Source organism: Strix aluco, chromosome 1 (assembly GCF_031877795.1).
Source record: "Strix aluco isolate bStrAlu1 chromosome 1, bStrAlu1.hap1, whole genome shotgun sequence".
In the NCBI taxonomy this organism is placed as follows: Eukaryota; Metazoa; Chordata; class Aves; order Strigiformes; family Strigidae; genus Strix; species Strix aluco.
Genome location: NC_133931.1, coordinates 71,241,449 through 71,265,830, shown reverse-complemented (window position 1 = coordinate 71,265,830; position 24,382 = coordinate 71,241,449). Strand labels below are relative to the sequence as shown.

Sequence of the window (24,382 nt, the reverse complement as noted above, 5' to 3'; positions counted from 1 at the left end):
AGTCACTTCTTAAGAGCAAATGAGCACCAAGACACTCAAAATTTTTGTCATCTCACAAGATTCACTTAATTTTTCTCATGTAGCTTTCTACAAGTCACTTATATCTTTTGGTGATAATTATTCAGTAAGAATTCAGTAGCTGAATCTGTGTTTAAAAAGGTAAATGGCTTGCTATATTTCTCCAAACAGTGTGGGAAAGGCTGATGTTTATCTCTGGGAAAGAATTTGAATGGTATTCACATGGATTCACATGAGTCTAGAGAATTCTGAAGGAGGGAAATATTGGACATAATGAAATATGTGGTGCGGGTAAAAGGGAACATGTTGCCAGAGACGATGCTGAATTTTCTTACAGTATACTGATGGGTGAGGAAGAGCTCAAGAGGGACTGATTTTCAAGGGGAGAGAGCTTACCATGGTATGAGATGGTTTCTAAGACTCTGGCTGCGCATTCAGTGTTTTCAGGGCCATAGGCTTTCTCAGGCATAAAGAACAGTAAGTCTATGGCTTCACAGGCACCAGCATATACTTCACAGACCTTCTCTGGACCTTCACCTTCATGGGGTGTCTCATGCAGAGGCTTGTCTTCCTCTGTCTTCATTAATGACAGAAACTACTGTGTCATTGGCAAGCAGGCTGAGTTGATTAAAGGGTGTGTTTAAAACCTTCAGTTTTGCTATAGCCTTCCTGGGAATGGGAAACAGTGCACCTGCCTGTCATCTTCTCTGCTGACAAATTATTCTCCCCTCAGCAGCTTTTTTTCCCCTGCCTCTGTCCCCTTTGGGAAAGGAGCTAAGGGAGACAGCTTTGGCCCACATCTCTCTGTGGGTACAGTGTAACGCCCTTGTTGGCAGCTCACATGAGCTGGAGGCAAGAGGATGGGCTAGAGACAGGTTCCAGCTGTAAGACTCAAGGCCATGCTATAAGACATTTCTTACAGCTCCCTCTGTGTAGTCAGGCTGCAGGAGTCACCACTGTTGCTGCCAAATGTCTGAGCTGTGTGAGAGGCATGATATTTGGCAGTTCTCTCAGGTTAAACAAAAGAGGTTTTCCTGTTGCAAATAGACCCAAGTAAAGGTAAGCACATCGTGATGGTACTGATTCAAACCACAGGAAATTCATAGGCTTATCCTTGAAATGGGCACTTCTTCAGTAGAAAATTATGGTATCTAGTCTGTGTGTTACCTCCAGGGACTGAAACGAGTTATTCATTCATTACACATTTATGAGCTTGGTTATTCATCTGCTAATGTGTCTAGGAGTAAAAATGCCTGCTTATTTAGATGATATCTTGAGGTATTAAATCTCCTATAACAGCATATTTCAGTCACAGTGAACTTAATGGTCTTATAGGATCTACTGGTAACATAGAAACATCTGGTTCAACTTGTTCTTTCATTTACATATCATAGAATTCATTGGGGATGAAACTGAACAGAGATTTTCATTGGTTGTAAGGGTAAAAGTACTCAAATGATCAGGAAGTACATGTTTGTTACAGATTATTTGGTAACATTTCTAATAGACTACTCCACCATTCTGTATTTATCCACTTTAGACACTTCAGGACTAATCGTGTCAAATAAACATAGTTTTTTCCTTGACTTGCTACATTATGTTAGTCATAGTTAGTCAAAACAACCACAAGAAGGCATTGAGACAATTCCCTCATCCTGTAGCAGGCTCATCTTTTGAGCCTTTGAAAACTTTAAGCAACAGTTTAATCAGTGATAGAAATCCTGTCACGACAAATCTAGGCAGTCTGTCCAAGAGGTTCAGAATCTTTCCTTCAGAGAAAGTTTTTCCTTGTTTCTAACCTGAATCTTCCTTGCTGCGATCTGCAGTCATTTTCTGTTTGGACCTGTTTTGGACGTGAAGAACAGATTCAGTTTTAGGACCTCATCTGGATCTTTCAGTGTTTGGAGCAGCAGAAGGATCATTTCATTTCTGTTGCAGATCGTGCTTCTGTTAGGTATCACCACACAGAATTTGCCTTTCTTACAGCAGAGTAAAACTCACACAGTGATCCTTTCTGATTCTTAAATCCTTTTCCATAGTACTGTTGCACAGACACTTGTTTTTCATCCTGTTATTGCATAAACAGAGTGATAAAGAAAAAAATGTGAGGATCATAGCATAGGGTATACACACAGTGGGGTCAAATCTCCTGAGCAGAATGGTTAGTCTCTGTCTGGTGATGACAGGAGTCTCCACTGTAAGGGCAGATGCAGCAGCATCTTCAGCTGCATGGGGTAAGGCCTCTGAACCACTGCTCTGCCAATTGCTTATAATCCAGCTGGCCATGGTTCAGTCACCACCCAGCACTTGTGTGATTCATTGCTATTTTTATATCTTAACTACATACAAAATATCTCCTCAATAACTGTACATAAAAGACTCTCCTACATAACCATTTCTGCAGGAACAATTTGTATTTTATTTACAAATGTCTTACCTATGAAAAATTCTGTAGCAGGAACCACCAAAAGCAGTCTTTGGTACACTCCATATCCAGCTATCCAAATCAGACTAAATACAGTGTGACCTGGGAGGAGGGAGTAATTTCCAGAACTGTCCAAAATTCCCACCAGGAGGGCTCCTGTAACATCAGTCAAACACTTGCCTGTGGCATCACCTAGTTCCAGGCTAATTAACCAGCTAACTTTTTTCTTCTAAAAAGCATGTTATCATGTTGTAGAAGGAAATTAGATTGTTTTGACAATATTCTTGGCAAACCCAAACTGGCTGCTAATCATTGCTTAACCCACAACCATTATCTTTATAATTCCCTGAAATAATTACTAGAAGTTCATGGTTTTCTCATCTTTTAACAACTATAATCTTTTAAGTTTTTCATCATTTTGTTACCATAAATGTGTGTAAAGATACTACCAAATAAATCCTAATCTGAATTTTAGGCATACACAAAGCAAAAGATTGGTCACAAGCATTAGGTGTTTACTGCCTAAGTAAAAAATGAAGAAACAGGCAATAGGAGATAATAGGTGACAGTGAAACCTGTGTGAAGTAAATGGCCAGCACTGCTAATGGTCTAGTATTACAATGGTTTCACCAGTAGAGGAAGGAAATGGTGTTCTTCATTTCCACATTGGACTGTGAAAGATGAGAAGGGAATATTCAGAAAGTACTGGTATAGATTGCTTTGATCCAGGCAGACCTTCTGTTGCTGGGGAGACTGCATCTGTCTTCAGGAATAATCTGATCCTGGTTTAGGAAGATGGATAAATGACCTCCTATGGTACTTTCAATCTCCTTTTTTGTATTCTGTATTTATAGGCATCATAGAAAATAAGAATTTTGAGAAGGGATTTTTATAAGGATAATTGGGTAACTTCAAGTGCTTGTGTGAAGTTCATCAATAAGAAGCAAAGGGCTGGATAAAGCACAAAGATGTGTGGCTGAATATTCAACAAGTAGGTATATAAGAGGATTTCCATTCCTTTAAGTATTTCATTGTCTGCTCCATTCAAACTTTAGATGAATGCAGGTGCTCCTTCTTCAAATAAATTGTTTTAAGATATCTTTATGACTAATAGAATGTAAAATCTTTAAAATACTTTTCTTTGAAAAATTAAGATTTAGTATTTTGTGGTTCAAGTGATGCCATCTGAAAAAAAAAAAAAAGTTTCTTTTTAAACTGATATGTACTAATCATTTCTAACTTTGCAGCTGCATTACATAGATTAATTTATTTCTGTGTGAACAGAGGTATTTTTCAGCTTAACAACCACAGCTAATGATTCAAAAAGTGTTGCGTGCAGTAAGAGCTCCAGAAAATGCAGATGACTGAGTCTCTCCTTAGTAGTGATGGGGATACTCTTTCTCACTGGCATGATAGAATGATGTGTTTCAAATTCAGTTTTGTACTCATTATTCTGTTCCTTCTCTTAGTGGCTTCTATCACCTTAACACTGAATGTACTGTCTGTCCTATGAGGACATGTCATTTTCCCTTGACATGCCTTTGCAGAGGCTATAATTCCCTCCCTTGCTCCCCAAACCAACCCCTTACCCTATCTCTGAGCAGAAGGGAGGAGCAGGAGATATAATGGTGCAGTGGCATCATTTCTTAACACTTGAACCAAAAAGGGTCATTGGGATGCAAGCCTTGGTGCTCCTGAATTTGAATCTTGTCACAAGCAAATAAAGATTGTGACCAGAGTGAGAGTTTTGCATCTAGAAGGGTTCCCAGTTATAAAACAACTTTCCTTCTTATATTTATCTTGGAGTCCTGACACTCCAGGAACTGAGGTAGATTTAAGAATATCCTTAAGAGGTAGATAAACCTATGTGAATTAAGATCACAAATATCTGCTTTGAAATTGCCAACCTTATCTACTCTAATTACTTTCCTTAGTGCATATTATCCTCTATTTGTAGCCACACTACTTTTATTGTATTAATAATAATCATGTAATGTTGTGGATAAGTGATCTTGGTTTAGGTAGAATTATTCCTAATCTGTGGATATTGGCCTGAAACCATTAGTAGGATCATATTTCCTCCTGCAAAATGAGGTCTCCCTTCTGTTCTGCTGTGCTCTTGGCCAGGCTGGTTTGCTTTTTACCTTTGATTGAACCCTGCTCCTCAAAACACTTGTCACTCCTTCCTTAAAGCCTACTCCTCCCTTCCATCCTTTCTTTCTCTTCTTCTGCTTTACTTCATAAAGATCTTATTAATTTCTCAAATAGAAAGTAAAGAAGATTCAAATTCTCATGTTCTCTTCCTGTTGTTCTCATCCATGCAAGGACCTACAAACCACAAAATTTCCACTCAGGCCAAAATTTCAGTCAGCCTCCATCTTGTGCATCAAGAAAGAAAACCACAGAAAACAGGAGCCCTTCAGGAAAAATGTAGATCTTTCTGCTGCGCTCTACTTCCCTCATGGTTATTGTGCCAAGTATTATAAACACTAGCCACCTCTTCCCAGGTTTTTACTCTGGTCTGACCACAACCCTACCAGAAGCTTTTTATCTCTGTCCTCCTTCTCCACCACCATCTGTAAGTATGTCATGACAATATGAAAATACAAAACATGGAGCAAATTAAGGAAATTACTACATTGGTAAACAAGCCAAAAATGAGACCTGAGTTCAGTCTCAAAAGAAAGAAGACCTAGAAGGTCTTGCTGCTGCTCTTCCTTTTTTAAATTTATAATTATATAGCAACATGTGGGTTTAATGCCATCTTCAGCTGATGAGCAAATGTCAAAGTTCCAGAGAGTAGAGCATTGCTGCATTTCTCTTCCAATAAAATAAGGGACTTGGAAAAGCCAGAGAGTATGTAGGGCTGTGGATACAGGTTATAGGTTTTAATCCCTGATTTACCATAGTTTTTAACATATGTATTCAGCTTTGACTTGACCTTAGTGAGCAAGGCACATACTGAAGTACCTGGTAGAATCAAAGTTATGCAGAAATAGTTCACTGAAACTTTATTAGCTTTTTAATTTATTAAAGTATTTTTTTAAGGAATGGGAGCACGGGAACAGTGATATGCTTATACAATGAAATTAAGCGTGGCTTTGATATGGACTCAATACCTTAGAAACAAGGTACAGCAGAGAAAAAGTTAAATGTTTCAAATGTTCTGTGGAAAGAAGAGTGAATTCTGATTTTCTGGTTTGGTTTATCTTCCTGAAGGATTTACTCTGATGGCTGGAGATTTATTGATTGAATCTACATCATTCAAAGAAGCAAATTAGTGCTTTGCTGTCAGATTCTGTAATAAAGTTCCATGCTGTGATTTGGTCTGTTTCAGCAAGAAAGCATCTTTTTTTACTGTCTTGTCTTATTTGTTTTACTCCTGATGCACAGCAGTAGTATTCCCACCCTGTTTACAGCAGTGCCTCAACACATTCATTGCTCAAATCATAGAAAAAGATCAATGATAAGGGACGTGCTTGTCTCATTTGTGCTGTAGACAAATTACAAGTGTATAGAAAAGAACCTCTGTATTTTGATTTCTGTTAGCCAGATTTGATCATTAGTTGAAATCCCAGGAAATGTCAGTTAGTGTCTAGGAGTTGTGTGGGCAAGTGGATGACCATGGCTCTGGAGGTCAAAACACATGCACATCCTGATTCTGCACTCAGCTAGACTGGTATGGCACCACGCAATTATGGGCTTCGGTGACAAATCCTTGGTAGAAAATGTATTCCTCAGTGGAGAGGTAAGCCCAGCATTTATAGCTCTGTTGAAATAAATGGAGTTATGTTGGTATCAAATCACTATATTAGGCAACCAAAATGACCTTTATGAATTTTACTGTAAGGCACTGTGGTTTTATTTGCCAGCAGCAATGTTTATTTCCAAATCTAGCTTGGCATAGATGCATTTCTGATCATTCTCTCTTGATCTTGTAAATCTAGCAAAACTAAACAGATTAAACTCTTACTGTAATCAATAAATGTCTTGATCCAATGATCAGTCTCATTAATATTAATTTCTGTTTGTATTAAGCATCCTTAAAATCTCTGTCAGAACTTACACCTACAAAATGTTGAGGAAAACAGGGGTCATCATGGCTTCTTCAAATGTTTGTTATGAGAGAAAAAATATATTGGAGTGAATTGAATAAATTTACTACAGTAAAATAGAGCCCCATCTTACAGATGATGTCAAATTCACTTGGATTTGCTTCTCATTGATCCACTCAAGACTATGGTCTATTCTGTACATAAGCAAATTTATAGACAGTGAGAGATAGTCCTTATCATAGAACATGAACATTTTTAATCGACAAGGTTTAAAGGAAAGATCACTACAGCTGAAGAAGCATTTGAGAATGTAGTCTATACCTTGTCCTGGTTTCAGCTGGAATAAAGTTAATTTTCTTCCTAGTGGCTGGTATAGTGCTGTGTTTTGGATTTAGAATGAAAATAATGTTGATAACACACTGATGTTTTACTTGTTGCTAAGCAGTGTTTATACTGTCAAGGACTTTTCAGCTTTTCATACAGCCCTGCCAGTGGAGGCTGGGAGTGCACAAAAGGCTGGGAGGGGTCACAGCAAGGACAGCTGACCCAAACGAGCCAAAGGGATATTCCATACCACATGATATCATGCCCAGTATATAAACTGCGGGGGAGTTAGCTGGGGGGCACCGTGATTTGAGGATTGGCTGGGCATCGGTCAGCAGGTGGTGAGCAATTGTATTGTGCATCACTTGTTTTGTATATTCTATTATTATTATTATTATTATTATTTTCCCTTTGTTTTCTGTACTATTAAACTGTCTTTATATCAACGCACAAATTTTACTTTTTTTTTTTTTTCCCCAATTCTCTCCCTCATCCCACTGTGGAGGGAGAGTGAGCAAGCAGCTCTGTGGTGCTTAAATGCTGGTTGGAGTTAAATCACAGCAGCCTCAATATACCTACCAGGAAAATCAGTGCTCAAAACTGTTGAAAAAATATTCTTATTTTTCCCTGCATTTATTTTTAATGCTTTGAAATGTTTAGAAGATTTTATAATTTCCTCAGGGAAGAGTGTCCCTTGGTGTTCAGAAAGCTGCGTCAGTAAATACTGAGGAGGCTGAAGGCATCATTTGATCCACAGCGTATGTACAACTGGGGAGAGGCTGTGGAGGTTACCCCAGATTGTCCTGCCAGCACGCAGAGGTCACGCTGTGGAAAGGCAGAGCAGCTCCTAGGCTACACGCCAGTTGAGTTGCCCAGGTTCTCTAAGTGAACAGCTTGTAAAATGCTAGTAACACGTCATGGTTGTTTTCTCAACTTGTTTTATGAAATATGCAAACCACCAAAGCTTAGCAAGGTGGGAGCACAGCACTGGATTCTTTTTGACTTGTGCTATATCACTAGCAAGGGGAGAATCAGTGTAGCTCTGAGATTAATGGTCTTAAGGTTATTTATACCAGTTGAGGATGACCCAGTGTGTTCAGATGTGTCTTGACCATGCAGTTCAAAATCTCTTGTATTTAACTGCCCACTTTCTCTGGTTTTGACTCTCTCACTTCAGTACATCACTTCAATACTCTCTGCTTTAGGGTTCACTAGGAATTTTTTATGTTCGCAAAGAAGGAGGTTGGTTGCTGCCTCTGTCACAGGAGAGTAGTGCATAGAGGATATTCCTAATGCTCTATTATTAACATAAGAAGTACCAGTGCTTGAGCACCAGAAAAAGACAAGGTAGTACAACTGCAGTGCAGGAGGCTAAGAGTTTATACTGACTGTAGTGGTGTCTGCTATGCTAATACCAGAGAAAGAAGATATATTCTCTGATGCTGCTGTTTTGCTGGTTAGAAACTTCATTCCCAAGACAAAATAATAAAACATTTCCATTTCAAGTGAGACTGAAAAGTTGACAAAAGCAAAACCACTCTTCCTTGCTTGTGTTCATTTCTCAGTTTCAACTTGTTGGCAAGTGGCTAGGAGGAAAGCTAAGCTCCACTGTAAGCAGAATAAAGAATTGGTGGGGAGGAGTGGGGTGAGGGTGGTCAGTACCCAAAAATCATAGCAATCGCCTACTGCAGGTGGCCTGAGATAAGTTTGAAAGGTTGCATCTAGGAAATTCAAACAGTAGAGAAAATAATAATGTCTCCTTTCCGTTGAACATCCCACCAAGAGAGTAACTTGGGGAAACTCTATGATGCTTTCTCTAGCCCTTTATTTTTATCGTTCTTATGTTCTTAGCTTTGAATGTACAAAGGGCAAGCAAGAATATAAGAAAGAGACTTTTTCTAGGCATACTAGGAGGCTTCACTCATATGAAGGGAGACTGAAAGGTTTCAGCCTGATCCATGTTTTTTGTATCAAGAGCTAGGTTTCAGTTCAGGTAAGATTCTTCTTGCAGTTTGATTTTTGTTTTTAGTTCTGTTCATCCAGTTATAAAACTGCACTTCAGAATTGCCTTTATGCAACTAATATTGCAGCAATTATCTTTCATTTAATGCACGGTGTCTATAAAATGCTACTTCTTCAGATTAGTACCCAATACTCAAAATTGAGCATTGTGAACCTAGATGAATCCTAACTTATGTGTAAAGCTCTATGTGTGCAGTTGCACAAATAGATAAAATAAGCTCACTCAACAGGGGAAGTGTGAGTCAACAAAACAAACCAAAGCACTATGCTAAAACAAAAGAAAGTATGCCTTACCCATGCATTCCAAAGCCAGATTTCCCAAGTTCTCCAAGTAGCTGAGAATGACTGAACTCGTGGTGCCTTTCTGGTTTCTGTTTATTTTAAAAGACCAGAGAAGAATTACCTTTCTTTTCAAACAGGTAGAGAACACCTTAAAATAGACCATGACATCATACATCAAATGCCTGTATCTATCTTCAGATGGCTAAAAATGTTATTTATTACCCACTTACTGGAAAACTGAAACTCTTTGCTTATGTTCATGCTCCATAGATGTGGCTTATTCCATGTAGTTAAAATTAGATGTTTTCACCTCTTCAAAGCAGCATTTTTCTGTTTGTTCCCTATTTTCCTAATCAATGGCATGGTGGTCACAAAAACATTTCCACAGTAGGTATTTGCAATCTGTATTCTTTTCTTGGGTATGATCATGAACTCATACAAATAAAAAGGATGATAAATACTTTAAAAGAACTTAACATTTTATTGAAATTAATATCTTTTAACAATTTTTGTAATATTTGCTCAAGTATAGTACCATGTTCTATGTGCAGACACATATGCAGGTACCTGATCATTATCCCTGACCTTCAGTTTTCTCCTTTTATATCTCCGTTAAGCACCAATTTGTTACTAAAGTGTACTTTGCAATTAAAAATTTATTACTTAAAAAGAAAAGGCAGCTTCCTGCCTAGTTCTTAATTAATCTTTATTTAAGACACTTAAATATTTATAGTTACTTACATCTCTTTTCATTATAAATACTGTAGTGTTTCAAAGAACTTTTATGTTTCTGAAGCGTTTTCACTTTTACTGCAATGGGTGCTCATAAAAAAATTGAGCATCTGTCTCAATCCATAGCCTGTGATGCTATTGAAGCTGTAAATACAAAGATGTCAGGTTTAATGGTGGCATATTGGTGCAGAAAGGGTCAGATTTCCCTTAGGCCTCATTGTTCCTCCTTGAAAAGTGGAAAAAAGTGCAGGTAAACTATTACTGTGTCTGCTAGACATAAGCAAAGTCCTACTAAATTCAGTTTATGCAAACTACACAGCTAAGGGTATAAAGAAATATTTGATCTACGGGCTTAACCTTTTGCCGGCATCAGCATATGTTGTGCCAGAGTAGCACTCTGCTCTCCTGAAGTACAGAGGCAGTGAGCACCAGTGGGTTTATGCTGCACCAAGGCACAGTGTTTCCTGGCCTTGTGCCTTATGCAGGCTACTGTTCAGTATCTTCACTGAGGGTTGAGTTGTCCTTCACCTCTGACCCACCAATTGCCTGTACTGCACACCCCTTAGCTCAGCCCTCACGACATTTTTTAGACTTCCTCAACTCTGCTGAACCCCTGCTTATCTTCCAGATTTTCCCAGGAGTGCCTGGGCTTGAAATCATCAACTGAGCCCTTTCAGTATGCAACCTTTCAATTCCCCCAACTATTCAGTGTTTTTGGTAATGATCTGACTGATGGAATAGACTGTGCTTCCTTATCTTATAGACAGACTCACCCTGGAGCTGGAAAGCAGGAGCTGGCCAGCAGTAATTCCATAGTTCACTGTCTCTGACCTTCTTGCCTTCTGTAGAGCCATTTTTCTGCCTGTCACCTTTTCTTTTTTGTCTGTTTTCTCTTTAGAGGAGATAGAGAGAGACATGGAAAGCAAAGGAAGCATAATTTCTAAGAGGAATTCCATTTTCATACATTAACACCAACAGCTTCACTGTTGAAAGGTGGGATACCGGTGGGAAGGGAGTAGTTTGGGCTCATAGTCAGGGGTTTACAAACCATGTGCGATTCTGCATCACATAGTCTGTGGGAGATCACACTTAGTGATCAAAGAGGACTGCACTGATCTTTGCATAAGAAGGTCATAATCTGTAAGCAACAGAAACAACCTTGGCTTTCCTTTTGCCATAAGGAAGGGTAAGGTGGACTTCTGCATGCAAGTTAAATTATGGAAACCTCACTGCGCTTCTGCATGGCCGAATTGCCCACGACAATAGGATACACCACAGTGTTCTGGGAAACATAGCAGGTAAAATTACTAAGCCAATATGAGAAAATTGAGATCTAAATTGCAGTACAAGCAAATGACCTGCTGTTATAAACTGTACCCTTACAGATTTGCTTACTGATTGCAATATGCTATTTATTGCGTGTATAAGCTGCAGATTGATCAAAATTATTTGTTTCCATTTGTATCTTGTTGGAAAACTATGGGAGATCACTGTTTGAATAAAGTAGATTACTGCCAATCATTTTCATATGTGAAATGAGGAAATTGCATAAGAATTATTCTTGTAGTTTTCAGCTGAGTTATTTAACTAAAACCATAGCTGAAAAGGTGGTTTTTTTCACACTGTTTAAGTGAAAATACTTAATGTAGACAGAGATCAATACTGATACTTGAATGAAAGAAATGACATTTTAAGTATTGCAGCGCTGAGTAAGGATAACATAACAGTATAATTGGTTATGTGTGATATGCATCAGGGATGTCAGCTGACCATATTAAGTGAAATCTTGCTCATCTTAATCATGTCAATGGTTTCAAGGATGTCCCTGAATGAGATTCTTTTCTAATATAAGGCCATTGATTTCATATATAAGTGAAATGGGATTGTGGTCACAGACTCTTATATTATGTATCCATTCATTCTAGTCTTGGAATAAAAATAGTTGATTAAATTGATACTATGTTAACAATTTTTCTTCCTAGTATACTTATATCTCCTGTACAGTTAGTTCTCTGTACAAATTGTTCTGTTCATGTTATGATTGATCGGTTTCTCTTTGCTGGAGAGTGGTACTTTAATGGGTGTCATTTTTGTGATGTAAGCAATAACTTTCAGCAATTCACAGTGAGACTTCTTCTCAGTTGCCTTCTGATAGCATCACCATTTCATTAGCCTTAGCTAATTTCAGAGGTAGAGCAGTTTAGCAGGTAATGCAATACCATGAAGGTTAAGTAAGCCTCACTTAGGTGACATGGGGAAAGTTATGTCATTTCTCTGCCCTTACCTGTTAGAGATGTGTCATCTGTCTAAGCCTGTCTGCAGTGATGGAACTTGCATAGCATCTAGAATAGCTGACATGAATTTTATTTCTAGTTCTACCACTGTCATAGCAAGTCCTGAGGCAGGTGGCTCAGCCTCTTTGTACAGTCTGCTAATACCACTTCTCAACTAGTAAAGGATTTTGACACTTACTGCAGAAGAGAATGATAACCCTGTAAGCGCTTAATATTTCTACTGAGCAATATAGTAAAATAAAGATGCTAGTATTTTCTAAGTTGAGATGGAATATCAACTAGACACGGTCTCTGGTCTTAACCATTACTGATCAGTGTCTACTGCATAGAGAAGAGGTTATCTCCTACACAGTGTGCCAGTGAAACAACCCTAGTTCTTTGTTATCTGCACAGTTTTCCTTTGCTGTCAGTCCAAGCTTGGTGAACAAGAATACTGTGCTGACCACAACACTCTTGTGTCCATCCTCCCAAAGCAACACTTACTCAACTGTGTAATGTTCTTCACATATATCTTTGTACTGCATATGTCCTTATGAAACTAAGCTGAGGCAATTAGAAAAATTTAAGCATGAATCTTGCTTCCTGACATACCAGCATAACCTTCAATAAAATAACAGATTGTTTCTGGATGAGGAAGCACAGTGTCTGCTGTCTATGATTACTCATGTGCTTACTGATTTTGGAGTATTTCTCCAAGTAGAGGAACAGCACATCACAAGCAGACAGGAGATTTCTCTAGCACAGCAGCCATGAAAAATCTCAGTGTTTTATGGATGGTTGGGACCAACTGAACAATCAGTATCGAATTAAGGAGGAGACAACTGAGGGGACTTGAAATCTTTTCCTCTCTTGTCATAGATACTGTGGTATTGCCTGTCTCTCTAAATGAAATAACAATAGAGAAGCCTCAGGGCAGATTGTCCACTTCCCCTCTCTTGGGGAGTCTGCTTTTTTTCCTTCCCAGCATATTAGAGGGGGCTGATCCATTGTAATGCAATGTCAAAGGCCTTTGGGACTTAAAAAATGTTGTGTGTGGTATTGGAAGGACAAAGAAAAAGCATTGACCCTACCAGATGTGATCTTTTCAGGTGGCACAGAGGTTTTAAGGAAAATCAGAAAAAAGAATGCCCTTGGGTTGACCAAGCTTAAAACAAATGAAATCATTCCAGGTGGCTGTCCAAACTTCCAGCAAATATAATAATTCTAATTGGTTGTTCCCATAGCTCTTTCACTCAAAACTCCTTCAGTAATATGGCAACCTTTGCATTACAGATCACATGTTGGTCACAGCAAACTTGTTTTCTTATAGATTAAACTGATTCACTACCGCTATAACATTTGACAAAAACATCTGTTAGATCTAAATAGCTATTTGGTTTGATGACATTTCAATTCCTTTCATGAAGAATTGAGAAATATTTACTTACATGTGTGGGGAAGTGCTTTGCTTTGCTAAATATTTTGTACTCACACACAAACAATATCCAGGTGCAAACTAACATGGTAGCTATTTGCTGTTTGTTATTCAGTCATTCCTTACTCACCTGTGTCTTTTTGGAAAGTTGTTTTCATCTGTTCAATAAGCAGAAACATTATTGTTACTGTGAGGTGGCCATTCATGAACAATATTGTTCTTCCTGCATCATAAGGCACATAAGGCAGAAGTCAAAACAATTATTAACAATGCATAGCCAATAGCAAACAACTGACAAGCAACCCACCCGCTAAAAATGCTTTGTCTAAATAATTCAGTGCAAAATTAACAAATGCATTGGCAGAAATCTGCTCATTAACAATTTGCAAGCAGGAAATAGGGTTGGATAATGCATTTACAAACTAGCTACAATGGATGTAGTAGGAAAGTAGGGTTGCATCCTCATGCTCCCTCAGAACAGAGTCATTCCTTGCCTGTATAAGGATTGCTCAGAGCAGTTCAGATTAAGTTAACTGAAGGAATCTAGAATTCATGTATATAACTGAGGTGCAGCAAACCCAGTATGGACATTTTCACTGAAAGCAAAGTAACATAAACCTGTTGCCTGCTCCAAGGATGTGGTGCGTTGACCTTGGCCAGTGCCTAGGCACCCACCCAGCTTCTCTCTCAATCCCCCTCCTCAGAAGGACAGGGGGACAAAATAGGGTGAAAAAGCTCATGAGTCAAGATAAAGACAAGGAGATCGTTTGCCAGTTGCTGTCACAGGCAAAACAGACTCAACTTGGGGAAAATTAATTTAATTTACTGCCAATTAAAATAGATTCAGGCAGTGAGAAACACGAAAACAAATGTTAAAACAACACTTTTCCTCCTCCCTTTCCTAGGCTCAACTTCATTCTTTCACAGCCAGCTCCCAGCAGTGAAGGGGTGATGAGGGTTATGGTCAGTACAAAGCAGTTTTGCCCTGCTGCTCCTTCCCTCTTACTCTTCCCCCCTGCTCCAGCCTGGGCTGTCTCACGTGGGCCCTAGTCCTTCAGGAAATACCTGCCTGCTCCAACGTGGGGTCCTCCACAGTCCACAGAGGATATCTGCTCCAGTGCCTGGAGCACCTCCTCCTCCTATCACTTTGGTGCTTTCTCTGTTGTTTCTCACTCATCTTTTTTTCCCTCCTCCTCTGCCTGTGTCACATTTTCTGCCCTTTCTTAAATATGTTTCCCAGAGGTGCCACCAGCTTGGCTTCTCACAGAGGCCACACCTGCAGCCCCCCCACTGCCAACACTTTGACACCTACACCCAATGCAAAGAATTAAGCTATCAAAAATATTGGTTTTTTACCATTTAACTTGTTCCTATTAATTTCATTATTTCTTTGATTACTTCTGTTTTCCATTGAAAAATAAGGTCAGGACTATCTGAGGAGCTGTGGGCACACCAGTGTTATCTGAGGTATGTTTATTGCAGTGCTGCTGGTCTACTAGATTTAATGTCAATTCTTGTACCAGCAGCGGAAGTCCTGTAGGCATTGTAGTTCATATCACTTGTAGGCCTGGTACAAACTACAACAAAAAGCTACTTTTTTACCAAGGTTAATTGTAGGCAGGTGGGTGAGACTAACATGGGAGGGGACTAGCACGTCCAGTAGACTAAGCCATAGTTTGCAGTTGCCCTTTAGTTGCTTCATTGTCTCCACAGGGGTTCCAGTTGACTTGGGATCTTTTATACACTGCAAAGTTTAATTCTTCAGATGTGCTCCAGGATACAAAGTAGTAAAGTGCTATAAAAACAATTGAGACAGTGTGGTCTATTGTGGTCACACCAGCAGCTAGAGTGTTTTCTTAATCGACTCAGAAATATGGGTGTACTGTGCTCCACAAGCAAAGCATTCCTTGGTCTGCACTCCAGCCACACCAGCAGTCCTACCTACCTCATGCCATGGTAGTAAAATCTCCCTGGAAAAGTTTTTGTTATTTCCTGTCCCCAGAAAAAAAAACAGATTTTTACTGGGGAATTTGCCACCTAGTCAGGGACTTGGATATCTTTCCCTAGACCAGAACAACTCTGCTAGCTGAAATACCAGTGTAAATGCAGTAACATCCTGGGGCTTGTGGCAGTTTGCTTCTGTGCCAGTGGAACATGTTCTTCTGATTTGTGTGGTTACCCTGAACAGTAACCCTTATTGAGTGGAGAGGCATTGGGGTAAGCACATGCCTGCATAAGAAAGTCTTTTGGCTCAACCAGGATAATGATTTCATGTTAATTTAGGTAAATTGTTGAAGAAAGTTATGCAGACACACTTATTTTGACATAAACTTCATTTTTTCCCATCGGTTTTGAATGGCTGCCATTTCTCTGTGTAGAGTATGAATTTCAAGAGTAGTCACTGTTCCAATGTGGGTAGTTAGAAGTAGCTTTTTTTGCAATGTCTCTTCGTCCTAGTTTCCCTTTTTTGGGCAAGGCTCTTAAGAATTGGCTTAAATTTAGTCCAAATATGTGATTTCAGATTGATATAAACATATATGCAGAGGGACTTGCATATCATTTTAAGTTCAAATAGTGCAGCCTACTTAGGCAGGCTTTAAGCTAGGGTTTTCTAAGCAGCCTCAGGTTTGGCATCCAACTGCTACTAAAGATTAAAGGGATTGATAAACAAAACTCTCATTTTATGGAAATAAGTAATGATACTGTCTTTTCTCAGCTCAAAAAAGAAGAAAACAGTCTTTCTTATGTAGTTAGCGATCTTCATCTTAACTGTTTAATCTAACTCATGATGAAGGAATAGAGAGAGATTTTTCCAGACAAATGCATAGACATATAGGATATGTGGAATTGTCATTTTCCATTTATTGCAGTGATAAAATACAATTATTTTTAGTGAATAAACAAGGTTGCTTCAGCTCTGTATCATCTTGTGTTCATCTGATGCAGTTTCATAAAAGACTTTACGCTGCTCACTGTCATGCTAGAAGTGAATGGCTTGCCAGTTCCAGCATGAGATGACTGATTCCCCCCATGAGATAAAAGGTTATGTTCAGAAAATACTTTTAGAACACTACGATGAAAAAGTTCTGACTAGCTTTTGTTGACTAGATCTCTGGTTGTGCAGGCAGCAACTAAGCTGTGGAGCACGTGTGTCCAGAGTCTTGGTTGCCCAGATCACTAACCTTGGTTGCTATCACTATTCCCTCTTGCTACCTGCCCGTGTTATTTTTCAGTGAAAAACAGCATGTGTGAGGAGAGATGGGGCAGTTTGATGTGATCTCGGTTGCTGGGAAGTGAACCAGGACTTGGTCCTGAGGAGGATTTTCCTCCAGAACTCTTCCTTTCATAGTGCTTACTCAATATTCAGAACAAAATGGATTTCTAAAGTGTATAATATCCTGAAAGCTGAATATGTCATGCTAGCCAAAGATAACTTTGTATTTTGGCCACTGTTGTAGATGGGATACCGGCTTAGGTAGACAGATTAAACTGCAACAGGGGAGGTTCAGACTGGACATTAAGAAAAAATTTTTCAAAGAAAGAGTGGTCAGACAGTGGAATAGGCTGCCCAGGGAGGTGGTGGAGTCACCATCCCTGGATGTGTTTAAGGGTTGTTTAGATGAGATGCTGGGGGATATGGTGTAGGGGAGAACTTTGTAGAGTAGGGCTGATGGTTGGACTCGATGATCCCAAGGGTCTTTTCCAACCTGAATGATTCTGTGATTCTGTGATCTTCTGTCTGACCTAGTATAGCCATTCTTATTTACTCATTTATGTAAGGTACCAAAACACTAAAAGATTATCACAGGTCTGTACAGACTATTATTATAATTATCATTATATTCATTTTTTATTTCCAAAACTATGGATGGCCTTCTAAGATCTCCAAAAATAAACCCCTTCATTTATTCTAATTACCCTAGGATGTGAAGTTGGACAGGGGGATCAGGGAAAGTAGGAATTGCCTGCCCTCAAAAACTTCCTTGCACACTATCCGGAGACATAGTACAGTCTCTAACACCTGCATGTTGCAGGAGATCACCAAGAATGCAATAAAAGAGCAAAATGAATGAGGACATTGTGACAGCTGTATTCAAATCATGTCAAAGGATAACTTCTCTTGGTATCATCCCACAGAATTCCGTAATGCTTCTTAAACTGAAGGCTTATATTGTGCATCTTTATGTGAAATTCAGACTGGTCAATGTTCCTTTTACGACCACAGTGAATTGCGTTTTGAAGCCCACACACGTATGTGGCATCCACCATATCCTGTGGCAATGAGATCCACTATTTAATTATGACCTTTGTGGAAAGCATCCTTTCTTGGATTTCATGTTTTAAACTTGCTAACTGCTCATTTTATTGGGACTGCTTCCTGTGCTGTGAAATACAATGAAAAAGCATTCTTTATTCACTTTCTCAGTATTGTTCATGATTTTCTGGGGCTCTGTCGCAGTTCTTTCACTCATTTGTCTCTCTTCCAATATGAAAATCATAAAGCCATTTTTTTTTTCCTTTCCTAGTACAGAAGCCATTACACACCTTTGATCATCCTGTCACCCTTTTTTTTTATCCTTCTATTGCTATCCTGTCATTTTGGAGATGAGATGACTGGAACTCTATTCAATATTCAAAATGTTAGGAGGGCAATGGATTTTTATGGCAGCATTATCGTGTTTTCTTCTGCTGTTTTCTGTTCTTTTCCTAATATTTCCTTATATACCATTTTCTTTTTTTGACAGTTGATGAGGATTTAGGTGACATTTTCATAAAGCTGTTTCCAAGCTCTCTTTCCCAACTAACAGTTAATTTCACTGTGTGTTTATAGATTTCCCAGGGTACAGGCATAAGACCTTAGTTATTTAGCCATGAAAACACAGCTAAATTACAAGAGTGTTTTAGGCTGTAAACAGGAGATTGTTGGTAGAATTTAATATTCGTTCAGTTCTACTGGCAATTTATATTGTTATAGGTTTTGTTATACCAGAGATTTCTCACAACAAGTATATAAGGCAGTGTGAATGTTTCCCATGGAGTCCATTTTTTTAGTGGGTTGTTGATTATTTTAACAGAACATTAATTCTAACAAGAAACTCATTCAGGAAAGAGCTCATTCAGTGAGTTTTATCTGAGAGGGTTTTGCTAATTTTGCCACTGTAAGGCATATCCTGACCAAAACCAAGGGGACCCAAACAAATGCATAATCCTTTGCTGTACTAACTCAATGGAGATTTCATCCCATAGTCTTCAATATCAGATAGAGATGCATAGCCCTTCAATGGTTTTTGTAGCTGAAATGTGCTATCACTATCATAATGGTTGCTAAGATGGAGTTCTGGAGCTTAGTGAAATCTGGAATTAAATAAATCACCTCAGGATTGTTAAAACCTAGCTGCAAAAGAACTTTAAATAGTTGTTTCTAAAAGAAATGCTGACAGAATAAACATATTACTGCAAGTTGATCAGTCTCATCTCTGACTTTAAAACACTTGCTGTGTTATATTTCAATAATCACAGTCAAAAATTCCTTAATGGGCCAAAGCGACCTCAGTATCATATCACAAGCAAGTATCTTTTTTAAATAAAGTTTTCAGCACTCTTCTTTTATGGATTATGAGTCATTTGACTTTTTGCTCGTTAACATAAGCTCTTGTTTTCAAATTTGTGGCTACGCTACAGCACAGGAGCTAGGGGTGTATGAAGATTTCCTGTTAACACGGTTTTCTGTGAGAAGGAGCTCTGTTTCTTACTAATTCTGTTTATTCCTATGCATCATAGGCAGAGTTTTCTTTGTATGGCTTTTTTTTCCATTCCAGTCTTGGTCCTGCTTGTCTTGGAGACATCAGCGATGGAAACATTTTATAGCTGTGATGGGTTGACCTTGGCCAGCAGCCAGGCCCCCACCTGTCTGCTCTCTCACTTCCCCTTCTCAGCAGAACACAGGGAGAAAATATGATAGAAAATTTTACAGGTTGAGATAAAGACAAGGAGATAACTCACCAATTACAATCATGGGAAAAAAACCAGACTCGACTTGGAGAAAATTAATTTTATTTATTGCCAATTAAAAATAAATGAGGATAGTCAGAAACAAAGATAACACTAAAAACACCTTCCCTCTACCACTTCTTTTTCCCAGGCTCAACTTCACTCCTTCATTCCCAACTCCCCTACCTCCTCCCACCACAGTCTGCATAGATGGAAGCACTGCTCATCTCCCAGTCTTTCAGTTTAATTTCAATTTGGAGAGCTGAGATGGCTCATTGACTCAGTCAACTGTCTTGTCCGTTAAGGACAATTGGAAATTGCAAAGCTAGACTTGAAATACAGAATAACATTGTGAGTACAAAGGGACATCCTCAGCTATTAGATCACAAATAAGGATAAGGAGGCCAAATACATGAACTAGTCCAAAAGATAGTCAACAAACTCTAGTCAATTGTTTGAAAGACGTTTAGGGACATGATTCTATGTGCCTGTTTTGGAAAGTCATTTACTCCAGCATATTGTTTTATTAAACCAGAAAGGAGCCCGACCTCTTTCATTTTCACTGTTCTCTCACAACTGCAACAGCTTAGAAATGTAGGTATGCAAGAGAATAAATTAAATAATTACTCTTCTCGTTGTTCTGATTCCCTGTGCACACCAGGAAGCCTGATCTGAGCAGTTCAACTTGTAGAAGCCCATAAACTCTCTGCAGATTCAGTGGTGAAATAAAGAAATATTTTATGAATGAATAACCCCATAAAATGGGAAAGGAAGTTATTTTGGACAACTTATTTTTTAGTATTTGATAGGTGATATAATTACTAAGTCCTTGAATATTCTTCTTTTCAGAGAATACTCAACACCTTTAGATATCGTCCTTGAGACCGCAGAGTGACTGCAAAAACTGACCAATAACAGCAGTTTTCTAAATATCACTGGTCTTCTGACAAGTAAGTTCTTCATTCTAAGTTTTGTTTTCTTCTCTGTATTCCTGACTAGTATTTTATCCTTGTATTTATTATACAGACTACCATATTCATTTTCTGGGCCAAGAGAATATGAGTGCAAATTGAATAGTATGACAGTGATCTTAATCTTTCCCAGCTAGACTGAAACCTGTCAATATTACAGATATAACTGAGGTGAAGTACTGGCTCACTTGATTATTCCAAGTTCTAATGCTAGTGGGACTGTAGTCATATCTCTGGATGTTTTGGGGCTTTCTCCCCAAATGGGAGAGGTTAAATGGTTAAAACCTCTTTTCTGTCACTAGAATTGTGTGGCATCAGGGTCAGGAAATGCTTATCCATTTGCAGTTTGGCTCTTCTTTTGCTTCTTGGAACCCTCCAGAGGTTACTCATTGTAGTAAATGGGACCCTAAAATTTTCCAGGGTTCACATGGATATAAAACCCATCTTCATATGCCCCCTTTGCTCATTTAGTCTCCTGTGCATCCTTTGCCTGTCTTACTCTTTGAAATCTTGAACTGCTTAGTCTCAGACTTATATTACATCAGGAATTTGCTAACACTGCTTCTAAATCAGTACCTTATGCAGTGCAGTCCACCTAGTACAGCAGGATATACCAGAATAGCCCTTTAATACAGCCTGTTTCCGTAACTACACTTATTATCTATATGGCAGCAATACCTGTCTCACTTTCTCCCACTGACTCTGCATTGTTTTTCTCAAGTTCCCCTGCATTCCCCAAAATTTAGACCTCTGACTGCCATTAAACTTTTTCATGACTATTCAGGCTTGATACATACTACCCCAAAGGTAAACTGATGTAAAATGGGGGAACTCAAGTCTTGAAAAGGGTCTTTGGACTTTATTCTTCTTCCATAATTCTTAGATTTCCTGGAATCTGTTGTGGTTATACTGGAAATGGGAAGAGGAAGTTGTCTGATCCTTGGCTTCAATTCTAAAGGAACAAGAGAAAAACTTTTTTCAAAGTTTTTTAAGCTTTTAAAAGTAACCTACAAGTTGATACTCCTCCCAACCTGAGTGAAGCCCAAGGTGAAAACTCTGAGACAAATATAATGAGAGTATCTCTCAAAAATAGCAGAGATTTTATAAAAAATAAAAATAAAAGTATTTAACAATTTGAAAGTTCTTACTGGATTTAGGGAAAGGAAGCTGGAAGAATTTGGAAACTGCTGGAAATAAAAATGTCTGAGGATAGCGTCTACAGTTAGAGGCAAGAGTATTAGAAAGGCTGGTAGGATCGGGAAAAGTAGAGAGGAAAAAGAACAACTTGTTTTGGAAGGGGGAGGAAGAGGATCCTTGCTAAAAGAAACAGAAAAGAAAGCTCCTTTCTGTTCAAGCCTTGTTGATGGAGAACTTCAGAACTTCTTAAAGTTTTCCTGTTCATAAAGAATAATGTTTATAAGAAACTACATCTTAAAACACAAAATTATTTCTAAACAATGGTGTCCACTCATCCTAGCTTCTTAAGTGAGGGATCTTATACGTCCAGAGACTGCTCCACCAAAATATCAGTGAAGATTCTCATATTGCTACCATACTTCATCTTTCTTTGCAGTTTCATATAGCGACTTTAAATATTATGTTATTTGCTTCTTGCTGGAATATATTCCACTTCAGTGTACCCAATGGATTTTATGAAACTCAGTGCCTGGTTACAGGCTGGCTCAGCTTTGACAATCATATTTGATTATCCTGTGGACGATAGGTAATGAAATTTTAGGACATTATCACTTCTCGCCACAGCATATTTCTGAGACAAAGATGAAGAAAACACATTGAATTTAAGTCATACAGTATCTAATATTTCATGACCTTATATATCATAATTAAGCAAGTTTAGTTACCAGAAGTCTCCAAAATAAGACTCCTAATGTATTATTTCATATTAAAGAAGAAAAAATTCTATAAAGAATATGTAACATTTAATAACTGCTCACATAAATTAGCAAAAATACAGGAATAAAAATCTTTGGATTACATTATTTATATTACTTAAATGTAATTTTATTAGAAGCTACAGATGAACACCTGAAATTTCAGATTCTACACAAGCAGATGAAGTTGTAAGACTTTCCTGTTTCCATTGTTTTTACACGTGGAAAAGCAGCTTCCTTCCTTCTTATTGCTTGTTTGGTTGCTTTTCAGGTGTTTTGGCTATAAGCACATAGCAAAACTTTTGAGTCTTATATGGGGTCTGAAAGGAACACAGGGTCATGACTTGGATTTCTCCCTTCCCAGAAAGCAGATGTACTAAGTACATCACTTGTTACTAAGTGATCTCTCTTCTAATTATCTGCACTTCTGTGTGGTTCACTTTCTTATCTGGACCATAACATGTCAGAGATGTGTATAACAGTAGAAGCTTCCACATCTACTTAATTGACCATTCACTTGGATTTTACTAAGAGAAAAGACAGGCTAGAGTCAACAGCTTCAATCCTTCTTGGATTTGTCTCTAAGATGCAGTTTGGAAGCTCTGTCCTCTTTACCATAAAAAGCAGAACGTAAGGAAGCTGACACAATTTGACACAATGAATTCAAACCGAACAATTGAATTACTCAGTCTCTGTGGCATTAAGCGTATCAGAACTGTGCACACACCTGATTTATCACTTCATTAACCCAAGAAATAAATAATAAATAGGGAGTCAATCTGAATGGAGAAAAGGGAGGGTTTCATTGGGATTGAAGGGTGGGAAAGAGAGCCCATTTGTGTTTAGGTAGATTAATCAATTTTAAATAAGAACATTTTATTTCAAGGCAGATGTTACAAAAGCAAAGGAGAAGGATAGGCAGGTTCACAGCATAGACAGAAGTAGTGGGGTCATATCTCCTTTTATTTTGTAGTACAGAATTGTAATAGTCACAGACTCAATTCCCTCTTCTACTAAGTAGTATTGGAACCCAAATCCCTCACCTCTGCTTGCAGTACCTTTTAGCTACCTTGACTCTACAATATTCCCAGGCAAATTGTTAGAGTTTACTTCAATCTCTTCAGTGTTCTGATACAAAATTAACCCTACACAGCGTCAACACAGCACATAGTAAACTAGCACATCCACAGAAAATACTTGGCATAAGGACTCATAATTGAGGGAAGGTGTTTGTTGTGGGTTTCAACAAGGTTCACAATTAGACATATGTTTTCAGCATTTTTCAGACAACCTGGAAGCTGACGGAATATCACTGTCAATGAAATTTCCAAATGATACAGAGTCCAGGCCACTTGCTATAGCAAAGCAACCTGGGTTGCTTGGTAACCTCGGTCCATCTATATAAAGCAAATACTGAATTTAAGGCTGAAGAATACTAGCTTCATTGAGAGAAAGAAGAATTGTGTTGTAAGGAGTCCTAACCTTTGAGGGAAATATTTCAGGAGTCACATCAGATAAACAACTCCAGTGAGAAAATTGACTATGTAGAATGGGGGTTGTTACTTTGGTTGTGAGTCTAGCTTCGGTGAGACTGATGCTAGAAGGCTTCATTTTGGTGTCTGTGCTTTAAGAAAGGGTGTTGAAAAAAAACAGAGGGGGTCAGAAGAGGGCCACAGAAATCACTACTACACTGAAGAAAATGTCTGCAACAGATTCAAAGAGCTCAGTCTGCTTTAGCCTTTTTAAAAAAAAACGAGAGCCGATTTGATGGCCTTACCATGTGAAAAAGCAAGCAAGAAGCGCAATTTAAATCATCACTCTTTCTTTCATGTGTTTATTTTTTAATTAGTTTCCTGAAAAAGGGTTGGTTCTTCTCACTTGATATCATTAAAGTATGCAAAGGTTTTCTGCCACAGTGTAGCAGTAAATAATATGGTAGCTGACCTCACTTGTTTGATAATC

At 38.4% G+C, this 24,382-nt stretch overlaps 1 protein-coding gene across 13 annotated transcripts in view; it reads left to right on the top strand.

Annotated features, from left to right (window-relative positions):
• The window catches only part of LOC141923446 (poly(rC)-binding protein 3-like), a 547,877-nt gene that overhangs the window by 331,194 nt on the left and 192,301 nt on the right, over positions 1–24,382 (top strand). For all 13 annotated transcript variants that reach the window (XM_074824780.1, XM_074824789.1, XM_074824799.1 and 10 more), the window contains one exon: positions 20,407–20,507. The gene's annotated coding sequence lies outside the window, so the exon portion shown is untranslated. The remainder of the gene's footprint in view (positions 1–20,406; positions 20,508–24,382) is intronic.